Below are 16,826 nucleotides of genomic sequence, written 5' to 3'. Positions count from 1 at the left end.
AGGGCATTTACATTTCAGAGACCTACTTTCTTCGAGCAGATATTTTTACAAGGTGTTTCTAACTAATCATCTCTTCTTTATTCTCAGGTGCTCAATGAATTTTCCATAGGCAGAGATGAGCTTTTCTATCCTTAGAGCTTGTCCCTGCCCCCACTACACTCCTGGACACACTCTCTCCTGCGGTATACTGTCCTTCCTCTTCCTCCTTTCATACCCAACAAGGAGAAGAGTACAGCCTCACCCTGCAACCTTTGGCCAGAGCCATCTATTGCTTTCAGTCTCACTACCCACCCCTTTCAACCTCAGGCCTGGATAATAGCAGATAACAAAGGGGGAGCTCGTGGCTGCCAAGACAGTGCCATAGTAACAAGTTCAGAAGACTACAGCCTCTGGCTCCACCCCACAACCCACAAAGATGGAATGCATTTCTGCCTCTTCCTGCAGATTTTGAATTCAAGGCAGAAGAAAGATCAAAATAGCAGAGCTGTATGTGCCTTGCCCAGATGACACATGGATACCTGTTAGTATATTCCCAGCCCAGTTAAGGATTTGTAAACATCGGAAGTACAAGCCATCCACATAGGCAGAGAGACAGGTATCTACCTATTAAAGTCTCCGGAGCAAGTGGTTTAAAACCAACCCTCGGGACTTCCCTGGTGGTCCAGTGGCTAAGACTCCATGCTCTTCATGCAAGGAACCCAAGGTTTATCCCTAGTCAGGGAACTAGATCTCACATGCCACGACTAAGAGTTCGAATGCCACAACTAAAAATCTTGCATGCTGCAACTAAGACCCTGCACAGGCAAATATGCAATAAAATAAACATTAAAAAAATATTAATTATAAAAAATAAAACCAACCCTTACATGCTATGAGTTTATTCAGCACTTATAAAAGAGAACTTGGGTCAAGTATTTCTGAACCAGTCAGCTAACGATCAAGAGAAAAGAGTTAATATAGATATGGACATTGGGAAAATTACTGTCAACCTAATTTGTATCTTTTGTATCCTAAAATATCAGCTCCTTCTTAGAGAAAATATTTGTTGCTCACCCTCCCACACCATCCTCCCAAACTGATATGTTTTTCTCCAGCAAACCTCTTAAACATCCTTGTTCTTGGTCAACAGGGGAAATAAAACCTGTCGATCTGCTTCATTTCTTCCAGTCTTTGAGAAAACAAAGAAAAAAGAACAACTTGGAAAAACCATCAGCTAAAATTTTGATATGCAAGTAACATATGTAACCTCCTTAGACCTCATTTTGGCTATTTATATAGTGGAGGTAATTACACTCACAACCTAAGGGTTGTTGCGAAGACTGAATGGCATATCTAATGTGAAGCACAAAGTACCTCACCTGGAAAGAGCTCAAAAAGCATGAGCTGTAATTATGTACGTGTGTATATTTGTTATCCTTAAGATGTACTGCTTTGCTAGGAAATACACCAACAAGATCAGCCTAACCTCAGTAGATTGACAGGTTTTCAATGAGCCCACATTCCTTCATATTATGAATTAGAACATTACTATGTGTGGTAACCCAAAGTCCCTGGGTGTTGCTTAAGTATCTTATTGGTTGGAACCCTGCTTTCATTCTATCTCTCTGGATTCTTCAGCTCTCTCAAGGTCTCTGTGTCACCCTGGGCACCCCCTCCTCTTCTATGGCTGGTACCTGAAGGTTCGTAATGAGTAAACAATTTATTTATGCCTGAATCTTATCGGAAGGCATTCTACCAACCGAAGGGAAACTACCCACCAGGCAGAGACACCCTGACTATGGAAAATTACTGATCCACTCTGAACTACACAAAAATCCATTCGTAAAAATCCTAAGAAGAGCAAACACTTCCCCTGGCAAGTTCTCCAGCAGGGTCTGTGGCTGGCAGGGCCAACCACCCTCTCTAGGCACCAACCAAAGGCCAGACCTGAGCAGTGACAAATCTGGAATCCTCTGGCAGATACTGATCCAGAGCCTTCTGCACAAAGGGGGTCCTTCTTACCAGCTCAATACTGGATCTGAACACACTGAGGGTTAGTTTTGGCTGTCAGGGAAAAGCCAATGTGGAAAATAGAATCTGATAGACAGGATTTGAAATGAAAGACACAATACTGCCCAAGCTTCCAGGATCTAAATTCTTATGGGGCAGAAGAATAAACACTTTTCGGAAGCTAAGACCAGGACACAGTAAGATACTTCAGCAAAAACTCAAGAGTGGTCAAGAGTTTGAGCATTAAAAGACTAAGTCCAATTTTCACACTGTGAATCACCAAAATCTAAACAGAGAGGAAAAGGTGTATCAGCCAGGATTTACCTTGCTGCGCCTGTGCTGAAAAACTCCCCTGGTGCCTGCGGCATTCTCTAACAAAGATGAATAAGACAAGCCCTGGCCCTTGAGGAGTCTGTACTTTGTGGGGGAGGCTGCAGGTAATGAAAATACAAGCCTTAGTACAGAAGTGCCCAAAGCTGAATCCAAGCAAAGAGCAGCAGGAGCAGATAGCTCTAATCTCTAGGGCTGCCATGAATTTCCTCCCAGAAGAAGGGTCATCCCATATGGGTCTTGGAAAGACTGCAGGTTTTTGAGAAGAGATGGGCTCTACAGGCCCAATCCAAAAAGAGGCAGCTCAGAGAGGGAAGAACAGGGTGTAGCAAGGAGCTGGGCTCAGCTTGGCCATGGCAGTAGCTGAGCCAAGTGGGGTGGGGGACTGAGAAGACTTGAACATGCAGGAAGATTCGCTTTGACTCCCTGGGCTTTTTGAACATGGCAGATGTGCTTTTCAAAGGAAAAGCTATAGAACAGGTGTCAAGAATGAACTAGAGAGAGCTTCCCTGGTTGTCCAGTCACTAAGACTCCTCGCTCCCAATGCTGGAGACCTAGGTTCAATCCCTAGTCAGGGAACTAGATCCCACATGGTACAACCAAGAATTCGCATGCCACAATTAAAGATCCTGAGTGCCACAACTGAGACCTGGCACAGCCAGATAAATAATTTTTCCTTTTTAAAGAATGAATTGGAGTCAGAGAGAGAGCTGAAATGGGTACCTTTGCATATGTACTTTTTTCTTCTATTTTTTGCCACTTGAAACATGCAATCACACATGCAAATCAACAATTTGTATCCAGGAAGGACTTATACCTGAGCATATATTGACTCTCCACAGCAGTGATTCTCCACTGTAGGGGATCCATCCAGCCCTGCTGGACACATTCCATTAGACTTAGAGGCCAAGGGTGATACCTCTGTGCCCAAGGGCACTGGGATAACCTTATGGAGTTCTCTCACCTCCAATCCAAACAAGTTCATGTTCTTTGCTGTGCCCAGCTCAGTGTATGTGAAGTAGAGTAAGACCTTTGATGTGATGAAAAAAGGTGATGTGATGAAGGCGAAAAAAACATAAACTGTCTATGGCTTCATAGGGCCCTATCAGACCAGATCGGCTTTTGTCTTAGGGATTTTCTTTCACTTGTTCATGAGCCTTGGAAAGCTAACCTTCAATGTGCAAGGGTCATTATTCCCACTGCAAGTGCATGAGTCCTCACAATTATTTTTTATTTGGTTTCTGTTTGGTTTTTGTTTGGTTTACTGGGTTTCCTCCATGTATTTTTGATGCAAATGGAATTTAAAGAATAATTCTATAGGGATGTTATTAAGTACTTAGCTTTTTCTTCTATATCATAAAAACACAATCCCAGACCTTGTTGCTCAAATGGAAACTATTTTGGTGACAATTTAAACATGAAATATCCAGCAGAGACAGATCATGATTATTTATAAAAGGCTTTATCAAGGAATTATTTACTTCTTTGGGCAATTTCCACTTTGCTTGTGATTTCAGTCCTAAGAGTATATTCATCTAGTTCTTCACACCAAATTAATGGAGCTGTTTCTTATTATTGTTTTTGATAGTACAGCATGTTGAATCCAACTCCCATCTTACTTTTCCTAATTATTTGTAAGCTCTCCTCACCTCTGTTTTTCTTTCATGGAGCCATTCTAAATTTCATTAAGGAGGCAATGTGTGGAGTATCAGATGTGGTTTTAGAATAGTTCTCTAATGCTGGAGCCCTTGTTCTGGAGCAGATGCTGACCACTCAGATTACAAGAATGAGAAGAGTAATTTGTACTTGTCACCTGGAGAAGCTCTTGTCCAGCAATACCAAGTACTGTCCTTTGCACCTGATTCAGAGCAAAGACATGGCATCTCTGTGTCTTGGTGGATCCAAATTTCTGTCCCAAATTTCCCCTAGTTTTCCAAACTGTGGCTCTGTCTCCTTGGTAAGGAAGTGCTCTTACCAGTCACCAGATTAAGAGAGAACCACTTGACTATCACCTGGGTCATTGACCAGAAACTCACTCTGTGGTGGTGATGGCTAAGAAATTTCTGGCACAGCAGTCCATACTGAAGAAGAGCTTTATGAGAGATGAAGCCAGAAGAGAATGCACTGTTTACCCAGCACACTTGCAAGTTAGGTGAGTGGAGCTGATCACATAATTCCCAAACCAGTGGGTTTTAAAGGGCAGTCACACCTCAAGACTGAAAGAGATCAGCCTCAAGGAAGGTTCTGTCACTTTCAGCCATCAGTTTAAATGAGTGTGTCTTGTAATCAACACAGAGGTAAAGAGAATACATTTCCCACCACACCGCACGTGGGGAGCCCACACCTGTAAGATGCACCGCAAACCCATTCATATTGTATGAAGTCCTAACAGACAAATAAAACTGTCACATAAAAACATCATTCCCAGGAAAGCTTTATTATCGAACTAAGGGGGAAGAAGGTAGAAAGATGGAAACTAACATTTTCCTGAGTATGTTCTATCTAAATGCCAGGCACTTTCTTTGTTGTCCCACCTCTTTTAATCCCTTTAAAAATAAATAAATAAATTGTAAGAGGAAGTTTTCCTTCATTTTACAGGAAAAAAAAAATGAATTTAAAGAAACGTAAACCAAATAGTTCAAAGCCAAACAACTAATAAAATATCATGTCAGGTTCCAAACCCAAGACTCCCTTTATATGAAATCCCTCCAAGGAACCATAATCCCTAATTTTAACCTGTTGCCTTGAATTAAACATATTAGATGCACATTCTAAAAAAGAAAAAGAGGGTGGTGACGACATGAAGGTAGAAATGCCCCAGTTTTTCACGTTGCTGGTAAGAGTAGCTTTCCAGATTATTGAGGACATGGTATAAAACAAACGTCATTTACAGTTGGCGTTAGAACACATCACATAACCGTATTTTTGGGAAAGCAGCAAAAGTAAGTGTACCTTCTTTAATATTTTTAATATGTTCTGGTTGTACTAGTACTGAAATTAGACCATGGGCACTGAGCATGTAGCAATTCATGAATAGGCACCTAAAGAGCTTTCAATCTGGAAATGAAAGCTTTGCAATAAATTCCTATGGAAGGAATAAAAATGGCCTGGGAAGGAATGAGGGAGTTGATAAGTGGGGAGAGGGGAGCAGAGCAAAAGAATTCACAAATAAAATGTTCACTTTTATAGCCTGTCAAGTTATATCCTTTGAATGAACATGTACACAGGCAAATTCCCTGGGCACTACAGCAAACGGAATGTGTGTGTGTGTGTGTCTGTGTGTGTGTGTGTGTCTGTGTCTGTGCATGTATCCCTCTTGTGCTGTGAAGAAGTCTTACCTGGATGACATCCAGTGATGTGACCCATTTCCAGAAGATGCAGCTGATGTTAAATCTCAGAAGACAGGCAACAAGAGACTGGATCAGGGTTTGCTAATATTCGCTGGTATCACTAGAGCCTAGGGAAGAAGAAAAAAAGATTTTGCACATCACCAATTTTAGGCTGTGGGGGAAAAAAAAAAAAAAAGAAAAAGTCACCACCTCTCACCAGCTCTCTAAGGAAATCTTGTGACCTCTGGGATAGCCCTGGTATCAGGAAGCACGGTGGTGACCGTCAAATGAGCATGTATTTATCTACCTAAAGTAATCACCATATACCCAATGAATAACCAAGTTTGTTCTAAATATGTGCTTGAAGTCCATTGTTTGACATTTCTAACACTTTTTCCTACAGAGAAAATGACAAAAATATTTCCAACAAAAGTCTGGGAAAACGTCAAGATGCCAAGCTCTGTAAAGTCTTTTAACCTCAGTTTCCTTATCTTTATATGGGAATGAAAATATCCTCTCGTCTCTCTCACAGAAATCTTGAAAGGAAATTTTAGAAACTGTGTCACTGAACAGGTACAAGGCATTAACATAAACTCATAGCACTGTTCTGCTATATTATGAAATTAGTCTCAAATAATACTCCAGTCATATGTGTGCTAAGTTGCTCAGTCATGTCCAACTCTGCAACCCCATGGACTGTAGCCCACCAGACTCCCTCTGTCCATGGGGATTCTCCAGGCAAGAATACTGGAGTGGGTTGCCATGCCCTCCTCCAGGGGAACTTCCCAACCCAGGGATCAAACCCAGGTCTTCCGCACTGCAAGCAGATTCTTTACCATCTGAGCCAATTAGTCTCAATACTCTAGTCGTGCTGGTAGTGAAAAATACTGAAGAATAAAAAATTGCAGTGAGGAAAAATATTGAAGGATATTCTCAATACTCAAAGGGGAGGAAAAGCACAGGAGGCAGATTAAATAAATGACATCTTTTCTTTTAGTTTCCTTTTGTTCCTTGGCTCCATCACCTTCTAACATGCTATTTAACTTATGTCTCTTTCCTGTGTGTTGTCCGTCTCCCCTGCTAGACAGTATGCTCCCTGAGAGCAGAGATCTTAGGCAGTTGGTTTATTGATGTACCCCCAAGCAGGTAGCTCAGTGCCTGGCATGTAATAATGAATATTCTTTAATAAGTGAATATATCATGTGGTAATGTTGCAAGGCACCTAGTGTACCATTCAAGAAAGACTGATGGAACAAATTTCTCTTGGGCATTTCCTTAACAAACATTCCTAGGAAAACCGAGCAGCTACAAACTCTTCTGTCAAGGTTTTGTGAACACGAGGAACTTGGGATCACTCTGGGCTTAGGAAAATCTTCAGGAGCTGGAATGTTGCCCTCTGAATAGGGCCACAGCATGTTTCTTTGTGAATCTTTGTAGGGAGAACACTTCAGTCACCCCTGGTTCACCCCATCTGCTCCTCCTCCCCCTCGGGTAGGGCAAGCTAACAGTACACTGATAACACCCCCTCTTTGCCCCTTGATTAGAAGAACGTCCAACACCCCCACAGGTCTTCCTCTTTCTCCCTCGGAGCCTGTTGATTCATTCCTCTCTGCAGGCTCCCACCCATTTTCTTAGAACTGCTACCTTTTATCAACAGGCGCTGTGCTGGGTGGGTGGGTGGAGAAGGGGAAGCGAGTAGGGAGCTGGTTGTTGGGTGCAGCCCTTCGGACATCTCAACAAGGGAGTGAGCCACTGCCCACCTCTCTCTTGGGGGTGGGAAGAGTTCAGGGTCTGCCACTCTGGGGGATCCAGTCTCACTCGAAGCCTGCTTTCCAGCTCTGCTGAAGAGGTCATGTTCCAAAGCCTTGCTCCTAACCAGCGTTCCTGATATAACTCATTTGATTTCAGGGCTCTAAGGGAACTTGGAAATAAAATTCAACTCCCTCATTTCAGAAACCAACAGAAGCCCAGAGAGGAGAATGTGACTTGCCAAACGTCACACAGCCAGCAAGTGGGAGGCAGGGAGGCCTTTCACAGCTCAGCCCACCTTTCCCTGCAGTGCCAGGAATGTCTGGGGAAAGTCAGACACCCTTACTTCCCAAGAGTGAACACCAGCAGCGTCATCAGAGCAGCAGCAAAAGGTTGCCTGCATTTGTAGGCATGAATCAAATTTTCATAATTTTTGAAATGCCGATATCCAGATAAATCCAGTAGCAGTTACTTGATTTATTATTTTTTTAAGTACTCTTTTTTTTAAAAAAAAAAAAGGCTTTCCCAGCAGCTGGTTTTAAATAACCTGTTCTCTCTAATATATGTGAAAAGTGGTTTTCATTCCCACACTCTGCTGCTATAATCTCAGTCCACAATGTAGTCTTGTAAAATGTGATTGAAGTCAAAACTTCTTGATGCAATCATTATAAGAAATGAGTATCTAAATTCTCAGTATAGGTTAATAAAGTTGGGCCAGAGGGAGTGGGCAGGGTAAGGGTAGAAATGAAATAAAACAAGTAAACAACTCCAAATATTTTTCAAAAATAGGTTTATAAATTGGTGTCACTGAGGGGATTGGAGTTGCTTCTAAAATCTGAATTGGCAAACTCAAAAAGCCAGGAAAACTTAAGAATGTTCAGATGATAACATTCTAGAGCTGAAAGGCCACAAAGATGTGTTACCTAACCCAACAATTTCAAAGCATGGTTGAGCAATTAATAGCCCAGAATTGGGAGGGCTGTCTCACCCAAAGTCAGTGAGGTCTACAGCTTCCTAGTTGGGTTCTCATTTTATCCATTTTCATACTGAATGGAAAAATAGAGGAGTAATAGGGTAAGTAATAGGCAAGACCAGAGAGGAGCATGGAATTTTCAGGAAATATCATGAGTTCCACCCAACCAATAGGGAAGCTCTCAAAATCTTTTTGTCATCTCTAGTTGGTTTGGGCAAAAGAGTTCAGTAAATGGATCTTTTAGGATCACTGGGCAAAAAGTATAAGCAGAACCTTGGTAAGAAGGCAGGCCTCATTGAAGGTAAATTTACTTTCAGGGAATAAGACTAGTTTATGTCTAGATAGGGAGAGACTGCCCATGGGAGGGACAAGGAGGGAGGTTTACCAAAGCTCCTACCAGAGTCCGGAAATGTATTCCCAGGAACAGTGCCTCTAATCAGGAGACTTTGGGCCATGTCTGAAGGCATTTTGTTGTGGTCACAGCTGAGGGGGGGGGGTGGGGGGTGGGCAGGGGTACTACTAGCATTGAATGCACAGAGGCCAGGGGTCCCCTGCAACGTCCTGCAATACACAGGACAGCCCTCCACCCTGAAAATCAAAGTATCCTGCCTCAAATGTCAATAGCACCAAGGCTGAGAAACTTGTTCTTCCGCTGACTGTCAATCAGTCTTCTGCTCAGATTCAGTATTACTTCACCAAATGCTCCCTTCTAAACCCAAGAAATCAAATAACACTTCTAAAGACTCACCTCCCCCTCTCTCTTCAGATCTTTAGATTTTTAAAGCCCCTTCCCATCCCCCGCTACTCCAAAAATCCAGATGAAGAGGAGGCAGGAGAACAGGAAGCAACAATTTCAATAAAAATACTTAGGGCTGAAAATATCTGCGTAGGAGAGACTATTTCCATGTACTTATATTTTTCTTGCTCTTTGTTGTCGTTCCACCATCCTCGGTAAATTTGTTTTCATTTTAAGTGTTACAAGCAGTTATTATGTATTCCAGGCAGGGCTCCCAAGCTGTGACAATTTAAATAAGGGAGACTTTTTTTTTTGTAGGAAGAAAAAAAATGATAAAAGTATAAATGGTTTGTTGAAACACTGAATAAAAGCTTACCTCAGAGAACAAAATGCTTTTTTATGTTGTCTTAATATTAATCCAAAATGAAAATGTCCTTCACTTCAAAAGGGTAAGATTTGGCAGGTATAAGATATAAGAGGGCAAGGATATGTCCCCTCCACATTTAGAACTGCATGACTCCTGAGAGGACTTTGAAATAAATAGTACACAAGAAACTACAAGTAATTTTTTTAAATGGCTTAAATCTTTCACATATTCAACTCAAAAGAAGAGAAAGGTTCACAATGGCTGGATAGAACGGATTTTAGATGAAGGATCTGAAAACTTGGGTTCTGGTCCAGGTTCGTGACCTACAACCTTGGGCAAATAATGTACCTCCTATGTGTTAATTCCCTGATGCTGGGAAAGATTGAAGACAGAAGGAGAAGAGGGCCGCAGAGGATGAGATGGTTGGATAGCATCCCCAGCTCACTGGCCATGAACTTGGGCAAGCTCCAGGAGACAGTGCGGGAGAGGCAGGCTTTGCGTCACAAAGGGTCAGACAGGACTTAGCGACAAGACAACAAAAGTGTTAATTTGCTCTACAATTTTATAATAATAATACTTGCCTTACAGACTTCGGATGAGGCTGGAAAGACATGTAAATGCAAATACCAACGTGTACCTTCCCCACTATTCCCCCCACCTCACATCCTGAACATTCTCATCAAGATGAGGAACAACGGCCACTGCTGGCAAACGTCATCAGAGTCAGACTTCACTCTATAACAAAGGAGAGCTTTCAATGGATTGCTTTTTACACACTTTCCAATTTCCTTTTTTTAATTCCAAAAAAAAATTTGTGTAAGGTGAGGAATTATTGGAGTAGGGTCAGCATAGCCCAAATAAATATCTTTACAGAATAAAGTCCTGACAAGGGGTCATGCCCCTAAAACCAAAATATTGGAATGTTAACTACCAAAGAGAATACTTGCCTTCTTGAAATTTCTGACAGGTTCCTGAATGAGTGAGTTAGTAAGTCATGATTCTTACAGTTCTGAAGGGGTCAAGCAGAGGGACGTATTTACTTTGTAAAGTAGCTCTAAATCTTATTGTGTTACAGCATTAACATGAGGTGGGAATGTCTTTGGTTTGCAAAGGTTCGGTGCGGATGATACAAAGAAAAAGTTATCATTAAGGACAAGAAAAAAAAATCAGCGCTAGAGGACAGGATAAAGGGACATATCCAAAAGGGGGAAAGAGGTTATTAGAACACCTAGAAGTTGTTGCTTTACTTATGTGCCTTTGGTATGTTTAATGCAAAATTTTATGGAGGCAACAAAATGGTGGGTAAAGGAAAATTAGTGATGTCATTTATTTAGGCTCTCAAATAGCTTTTGATGAAGTCCTACACAAGAGACTATTAAGGAAACTTGCCAACCACTGGGCAAGAGGTAAAGAACTGTCAATCACGGGTTACAAGTGGATTAAGAGATAGAAGAATAAATGACCAGCTCTCGGCATGGAAAAGAGTTAATAGTGGGCTGTCGGCAATCAGAACAAGAGTAGTGTCCTCCAGGATATTCGTTAACACCCTTGAAGAGGGACTAAATAACGAGGTGCTGAAATTTGCTGACTAAACAAAACTATTTTGGTTCCTAAGTCTATACAGATGGATGTGAGAAACACAGAATCCAAACTGGGTAATTGGGCAAAACAGTGGCAGATGAAACTCAGAGCAAAGTAATACATGTTGGAAGTAGCAATTTAAATTACTCATCCACTCGGCTGAGTTCTGAATTAGTTCTAAACTTACAGGGAAAAGATTTAGACTCATGGAAGACATCTTAATGAAGATGTATGCATGATGCTAAGTAGAGTTTTAAAAAGAGAGAGAGAAAGCAAATACACTGTTAAGTTGCTGTAAGAATAAAAGAGAATATATTCCAGTACCATTACAGAAATCAATGGTGCACTCCACTCTTGTTCTACATCCGGTTAAAATCACCTTATTTCCAAAGGAAGGTGGTAAAAATAGAAAGAAACATCCAGTAACACCCAGGAAACTCATTAGAAGCAGTGGGGAAAAACAGGCACAACAGAAGATGGGAAATTTTTAAAGTTAGCAACTAGATAATAAGTTGAATGAAAGATGAACATAAGTAGCATATAGGTTTTACATAAACATAAATGCCTGTATTAATATTTTTGCAACTTAGATTGTAGGTAGACTAGAAACTATCTGTAAATATCATTAAAGGTAAACAGAATTTTCTTCTGATTCAAGATGCTACGAGCTGATTGGGACTTCAGTTCTGCCTCATGAGACCCAGCCCATTAGTTGCCATTTTTCATTTATTCTAAGATAGGAAATAAGAAAATGAATGTATTACAAACTTTTAGAAATATTACTTTAAATACCATTTACAAATCATCTATCTTCTTTAAAGTTCAGAAAGATGCAAAAAGATTTCATATTGATATTATGTATCAACTCTAATAAAATAAAGGCAAGTGCCAGTTAAGCCAACAGTTAAATCATTCAGTTTAACCTGACCTTGTAAAGTTCCTGGATACACAAATCATTACACACTCTCTCCTTTTTTGTTCTTCCCCAGGAGGCAATTTATCCCTGGACCTGCGCACCAGGAGCAGTAAGACTGCCCACCCTTCTGCCCTCTCCCTCTCCCCTAAAAGTCTGAGACTGCCAACTGTGGTTACTAGCAGATAATCAGTCCTAAGGCTTCTAGAGATCAAGCATCTCCTGACAGAAGGGTCAGAAAGAAATTCTCTCCTACAAGGTCCAAGTACTTTATAATTGACCCAGTGCTTGTTGAGAAGATGACATCCGCATACTCAAGCTAAGGGTTACATAACTGGGCAGGTGTATGGAAAGCAGAGGATGATGGGGGTGGCGGGGGGGCGGGGGGTTATCGGTTAATTCCCTTCCTGAAGCATTTAGACTTCACCAGAAAATTGGAGACTGAGCTATTGGCGTCTTGGTGTTTCTTAGCCTGTATTTATTGTACTGAGGCAAGTGATGTGGTATGGAACTTCAGAAGTACTTTTCCTTGTTTGTTTTTCTTCCTGAAATCTAATCCCTGAGCACTGTGGTAAACAAAAATAAACTAAGAATCACTAGCAATAAAACATGAGCAAGAACAAACCAATATTAATGTGAAAATAGCATTAATAGAAGCTGAAAATTGAATTTCACCACAGAAGAGTCACAGCAGAGCATGTTTTTTTAATCTTGCAAGTGGAGTGTAAGTATTCTGTAAGGGATCAGCTTACCCTTAAGAAATGATATATATATATATATTTTTTGCTACAGGCATTTGAATGCTTTAGTAAAACATTTCAAAGTTACATAGACATTTTTCCCTTCAAATATGTAGATTCTTTATAAAAAGGGCATAAGGTAATATTTTCACAGCAATTCTGAAAGTATGAAAGAACATTTTGCTGGGTGTTGGCATATCACAAGAGCATTCTATCAAGTGGAAAGTTACTGGCATGTCTGAATGTTTACATAAGTATCTTCATCTCTACACCCTGCACCAAAAGATTTTACAAGTCTCTTTTTGAAACATACACACACACACACACGAGCTGTTAAAGAGTTCACCATTTTTTATCATCATTTATCTTCACCATCATTTATCTTCATTCTATCATTCTTCCTCCTTACTAGTAGATTTCTTCACTGTCATCCCCACTCCTCACTTCATTCTCCCTTAGCCAGAAACCAAAGTAACATTTGTGAACTGCAATAACACTATGGTCATCCAAAAATATTGAACTTAAAACATACACACAAACGGAGAGAGATTTATTCAGTCCCTCTGTATTTGTTAACTAAAAGGACAATTAAAATGCTTGTATGGTAAACAACTCATTCCAATGGATGGCATTATTCATCTAAGACAGTAACTCTCCAGAATATAGCCAAAAAGAATAAAAAGTTTCTTAACAGCCAAAACAAATGTCAAAAATCCATGTACTTCCCTTTTTGATGAGCCCCTCAGGTCGTCTCTCAAAGCCAATTTGCTTTTTCTTTTTAAGTTAATTAATGTATTACCTTGATGAAGGTGAAAGAGGAGAGTGAAAAAGTTGGCTTAAAGCTCAACATTCAGAAAACTAAGATCATGGCATCTGGTCCCATCACTTCATGGGAAATAGATGGGGAAACAGTGGAAACAGTGTCAGACTTTATTTTGGGGGGTTCCAAAATCACTGCAGATGGTGACTGCAGCCATGAAATTAAAAGACACCTACTCCTTGGAAGAAAAGTTATGACCAACCTAGATAGCATATTGAAAAGCAGAGACATTACTCTGCCAACAAAGGTCCATCTAGTCAAGGCTATGGTTTTTCCAGTGGTCATGTATGGATGTGAGAGTTGGACTGTGAAGAAAGCTGAGCGCCGAAGACTTGATGCTTTTGAACTGTGGTGTTGGAGAAGACTCTTGAGAGTTCCTTGAACTGCAAGGAGATCCAACCAGTCCATTCTAAAGGACTGGGATTTCTTTGTAAGGAATGATGCTAAAGCTGAAACTCCAGTCCTTTGGCCACCTCATGCGAAGAGTTGACTCATTGGAAAAGACTGATGCTGGGAGGGATTGGGGGCAGGAGGAGAAGGGGATGACAGAGGATGAGATGGCTGGATGGCATCACTGACTCGATGGACGTGAGTCTGAGTGAACTCCAGGAGTTGGTGGTGGACAGGGAGGCCTGGCGTGCTGCGATTCATGGGATCGCAAAGAGTCGGACACGACTGAGCGACTGAACTGAACTGAATGTATTCAAATACTTTCTTAGGTTTAAATCAGCCTTCCAGTCTATGAATTAAACCTTACTGCTGCTACTGCTAAGTCACTTCAGTCGTGTCCGACTCTGTGTGACCCCATAGATGGCAGCCCACCAGGCTCCCCCGTCCCTGGGATTCTCCAGGCAAGAATACTGGAGTGGGTTGCCATTTCCTTCTCCAATGCATGAAAGTGAACAGTGAAAGTGAAGTCGCTCAATCGTATCCGACTCTTATCGACCCTATGGACTGCAGGCTACCAGGCTCCTCCGTCCATGGGATTTTCCAGGCAAGAGTACTAGAGTGGGGTGCCATTGCCTTCTCTGGAATTAAACCTTACTTTGTGATAATGTATTTAAAAAAATTTTTAACAGCTTTATTGAGATATGATTCACATGGCATGCAATTCATCTATTTAAAGTATACCATTCAATGTTTTTCATAGATATGCATGACCATCACCACAATCCATTTTAGAATATTTCCTCATCTCAAAAAGAAACCCCATAACATTTAGCATCATTCCCTTATTCTTCCCTGTCCCTACCCCTATCTTAGCCCTCAGTGAATAGGGCTAATAGATTTTCTGCCTCTATAGCTTTCTTTTTCTGGGCTTTTATATCAATGGAATCATATAAAATATGATCTTTGTGACCAGTTTCTATCACTAAGCATAATGTCTTCAAGGTTTATTCATATTGTAGCATGTATCAGTATTTCATTCCTTTTTATGGCCCAATAATATTCTGTTGAATGGATACACCACATTTTACTTATCTATTGATAGTTGTCAGTTGACAAATATACATGTTATTTCTACCCTTTGGCTATTATGAATCAATGATACTCTAAACATTTTTGTACCAGCTTCTGTATACAAAAGGCATCTATAACTAGGAGTGGAGCTGCTGGGTCATATGACAGGGATCTACGGGTCTCTCTTTAATTGTGTGAAAAACTGCCAGACTGTTTTCCAAAGCAGCTGTACCATTTTACATTCCTACCAAGTGTAAGAGGGTTCCAATTTTTCTACATCCTCATCAACAGTTGTTATCATTGGATGGTTTGATTGTAGCCATTCCAATGCATATGAAGTAGTATCTCATTTACTACTCATGGTTTTGATTTACATTTCCCTGATGACTAATGTTGTCAAGTGTTTTTCCATGTGCTTTTTGGCCATTTGTATATATCTTCCTCAGAAAAATATAAGTTCATATCCTTTGCCCATTTTTTAATTGGGAGCCAGTTTACTTTTACATTATACAGCTGATTTTTTCAATTGAGAAATTATGAGAAATAGCAAATAATAAATGGGAAGGAGCTATTAGAGACAGATATGCTAGCTAACGTAATATAATAAAAGAAAAAATATTCTAAAAAGCAAACATAAAACTTCAAAAAGCAGAACATTCAAAAAGCATCCAATCATATAGGATGGAGATGAGTTTCAATAAGCTCCAACAGAATCTCTGTGTTATAATATGAAAACTGACTGAAGTTTACTGTGATTACCTTAAATTATCTTTATAGGTTCATTTTTAATTCTATACAGACTGTTTACAAAAGACTGGGAGGTTTATAATATATTTTGGAGCTGTGGCAAAGGAGGATTATGAACACTTGCCATCAGCTATGTTCTCTGAAATGTTTAACAACCAGCTCTCCAGGGAGAAGGAAAGGTCTGATTTGTACTTCCACCAGAATCACGTTCAAGCTACCAACTAACACAAGAACTGGCTCAGGAGCCAGGAGAAATCAGCTTGGACACACCACAGCTTGCGCGTGTGACTGGTGTAAACTAGGCACTGTGTTAGTCTCTATACATCCGTTATAACCTCATTTACTGTTTTCAACAACCTTTAAGAGGAAATAAAATGTTCATCTTCGAAGTAAACTGAGGCTCGGAAAGGCTTTATAAACTTGCCCAGGGAGACACAGCTGGGAAATGCCATTCTGGTCTTTCCAACAACTATTCTTCCTATTTAGGCTAAACTGATCCCTCATTTTAAAAAGTTAATCAAAAACAAATTTTAAATTGGGTTAAAAGGCACTTCTGAAGGAGAGTCACCCATTATTTTGAAATTTTACTCATCAGGAACACCACAGGCCCTCACATCCAGCCATGGGCAAGTGAAGTGTAATGCACAGGTATTTAGATTCAGAAAAGGCTTCTAAAAAAAAATAATAATAAATAAATAAAAATAAAAAAAAAAAAGAAAAGAAAAGGCTTCTCCAGCGAAAAATCAGTGGAGGCCTGTTCAGTGATAAGTCCAAACTCAAGCAGGAATTTGCAAATAAATCGTCTCAACACCCCAAGCAGTGTAGAAAGTGGCTCTGAGTAATCTAGAGATAGTCCCTTCCAGCTTGCAAGTAGCAGTAGCTCCCGCCAAGACCAACCCCAGCCTGGACCGGGCATGGGACTCTCACCACACCAGTTCCACATGCCCCCGGTTCATGTGTTCACAGATGCAAAGTCAGCACATGGACACACCTCAACAAACAGCCTCACAGCAAAGCTCAGGAAATTCCATTCCAGCACTTATCATATAATATGTGTCATACTGTCATATAACAATATGCCCCCCCACTTG

The 16,826-nt window shown here is 40.6% G+C and overlaps 1 long non-coding RNA gene across 1 annotated transcript in view; it reads right to left on the bottom strand.

The window, feature by feature from the left end:
* The window catches only part of LOC129620082 (uncharacterized), a 234,692-nt gene that overhangs the window by 55,231 nt on the left and 162,635 nt on the right, over nucleotides 1-16,826 (bottom strand). The window contains exon 2 of the long non-coding RNA XR_008698364.1: nucleotides 5,658-5,776. This is a non-coding gene — a long non-coding RNA (uncharacterized LOC129620082). The remainder of the gene's footprint in view (nucleotides 1-5,657; nucleotides 5,777-16,826) is intronic.

Source organism: Bubalus kerabau, chromosome 9 (assembly GCF_029407905.1).
Source record: "Bubalus kerabau isolate K-KA32 ecotype Philippines breed swamp buffalo chromosome 9, PCC_UOA_SB_1v2, whole genome shotgun sequence".
Classification (NCBI taxonomy): domain Eukaryota; kingdom Metazoa; phylum Chordata; class Mammalia; order Artiodactyla; family Bovidae; genus Bubalus; species Bubalus kerabau.
This window is presented reverse-complemented; position numbering and strand designations above follow the sequence as displayed.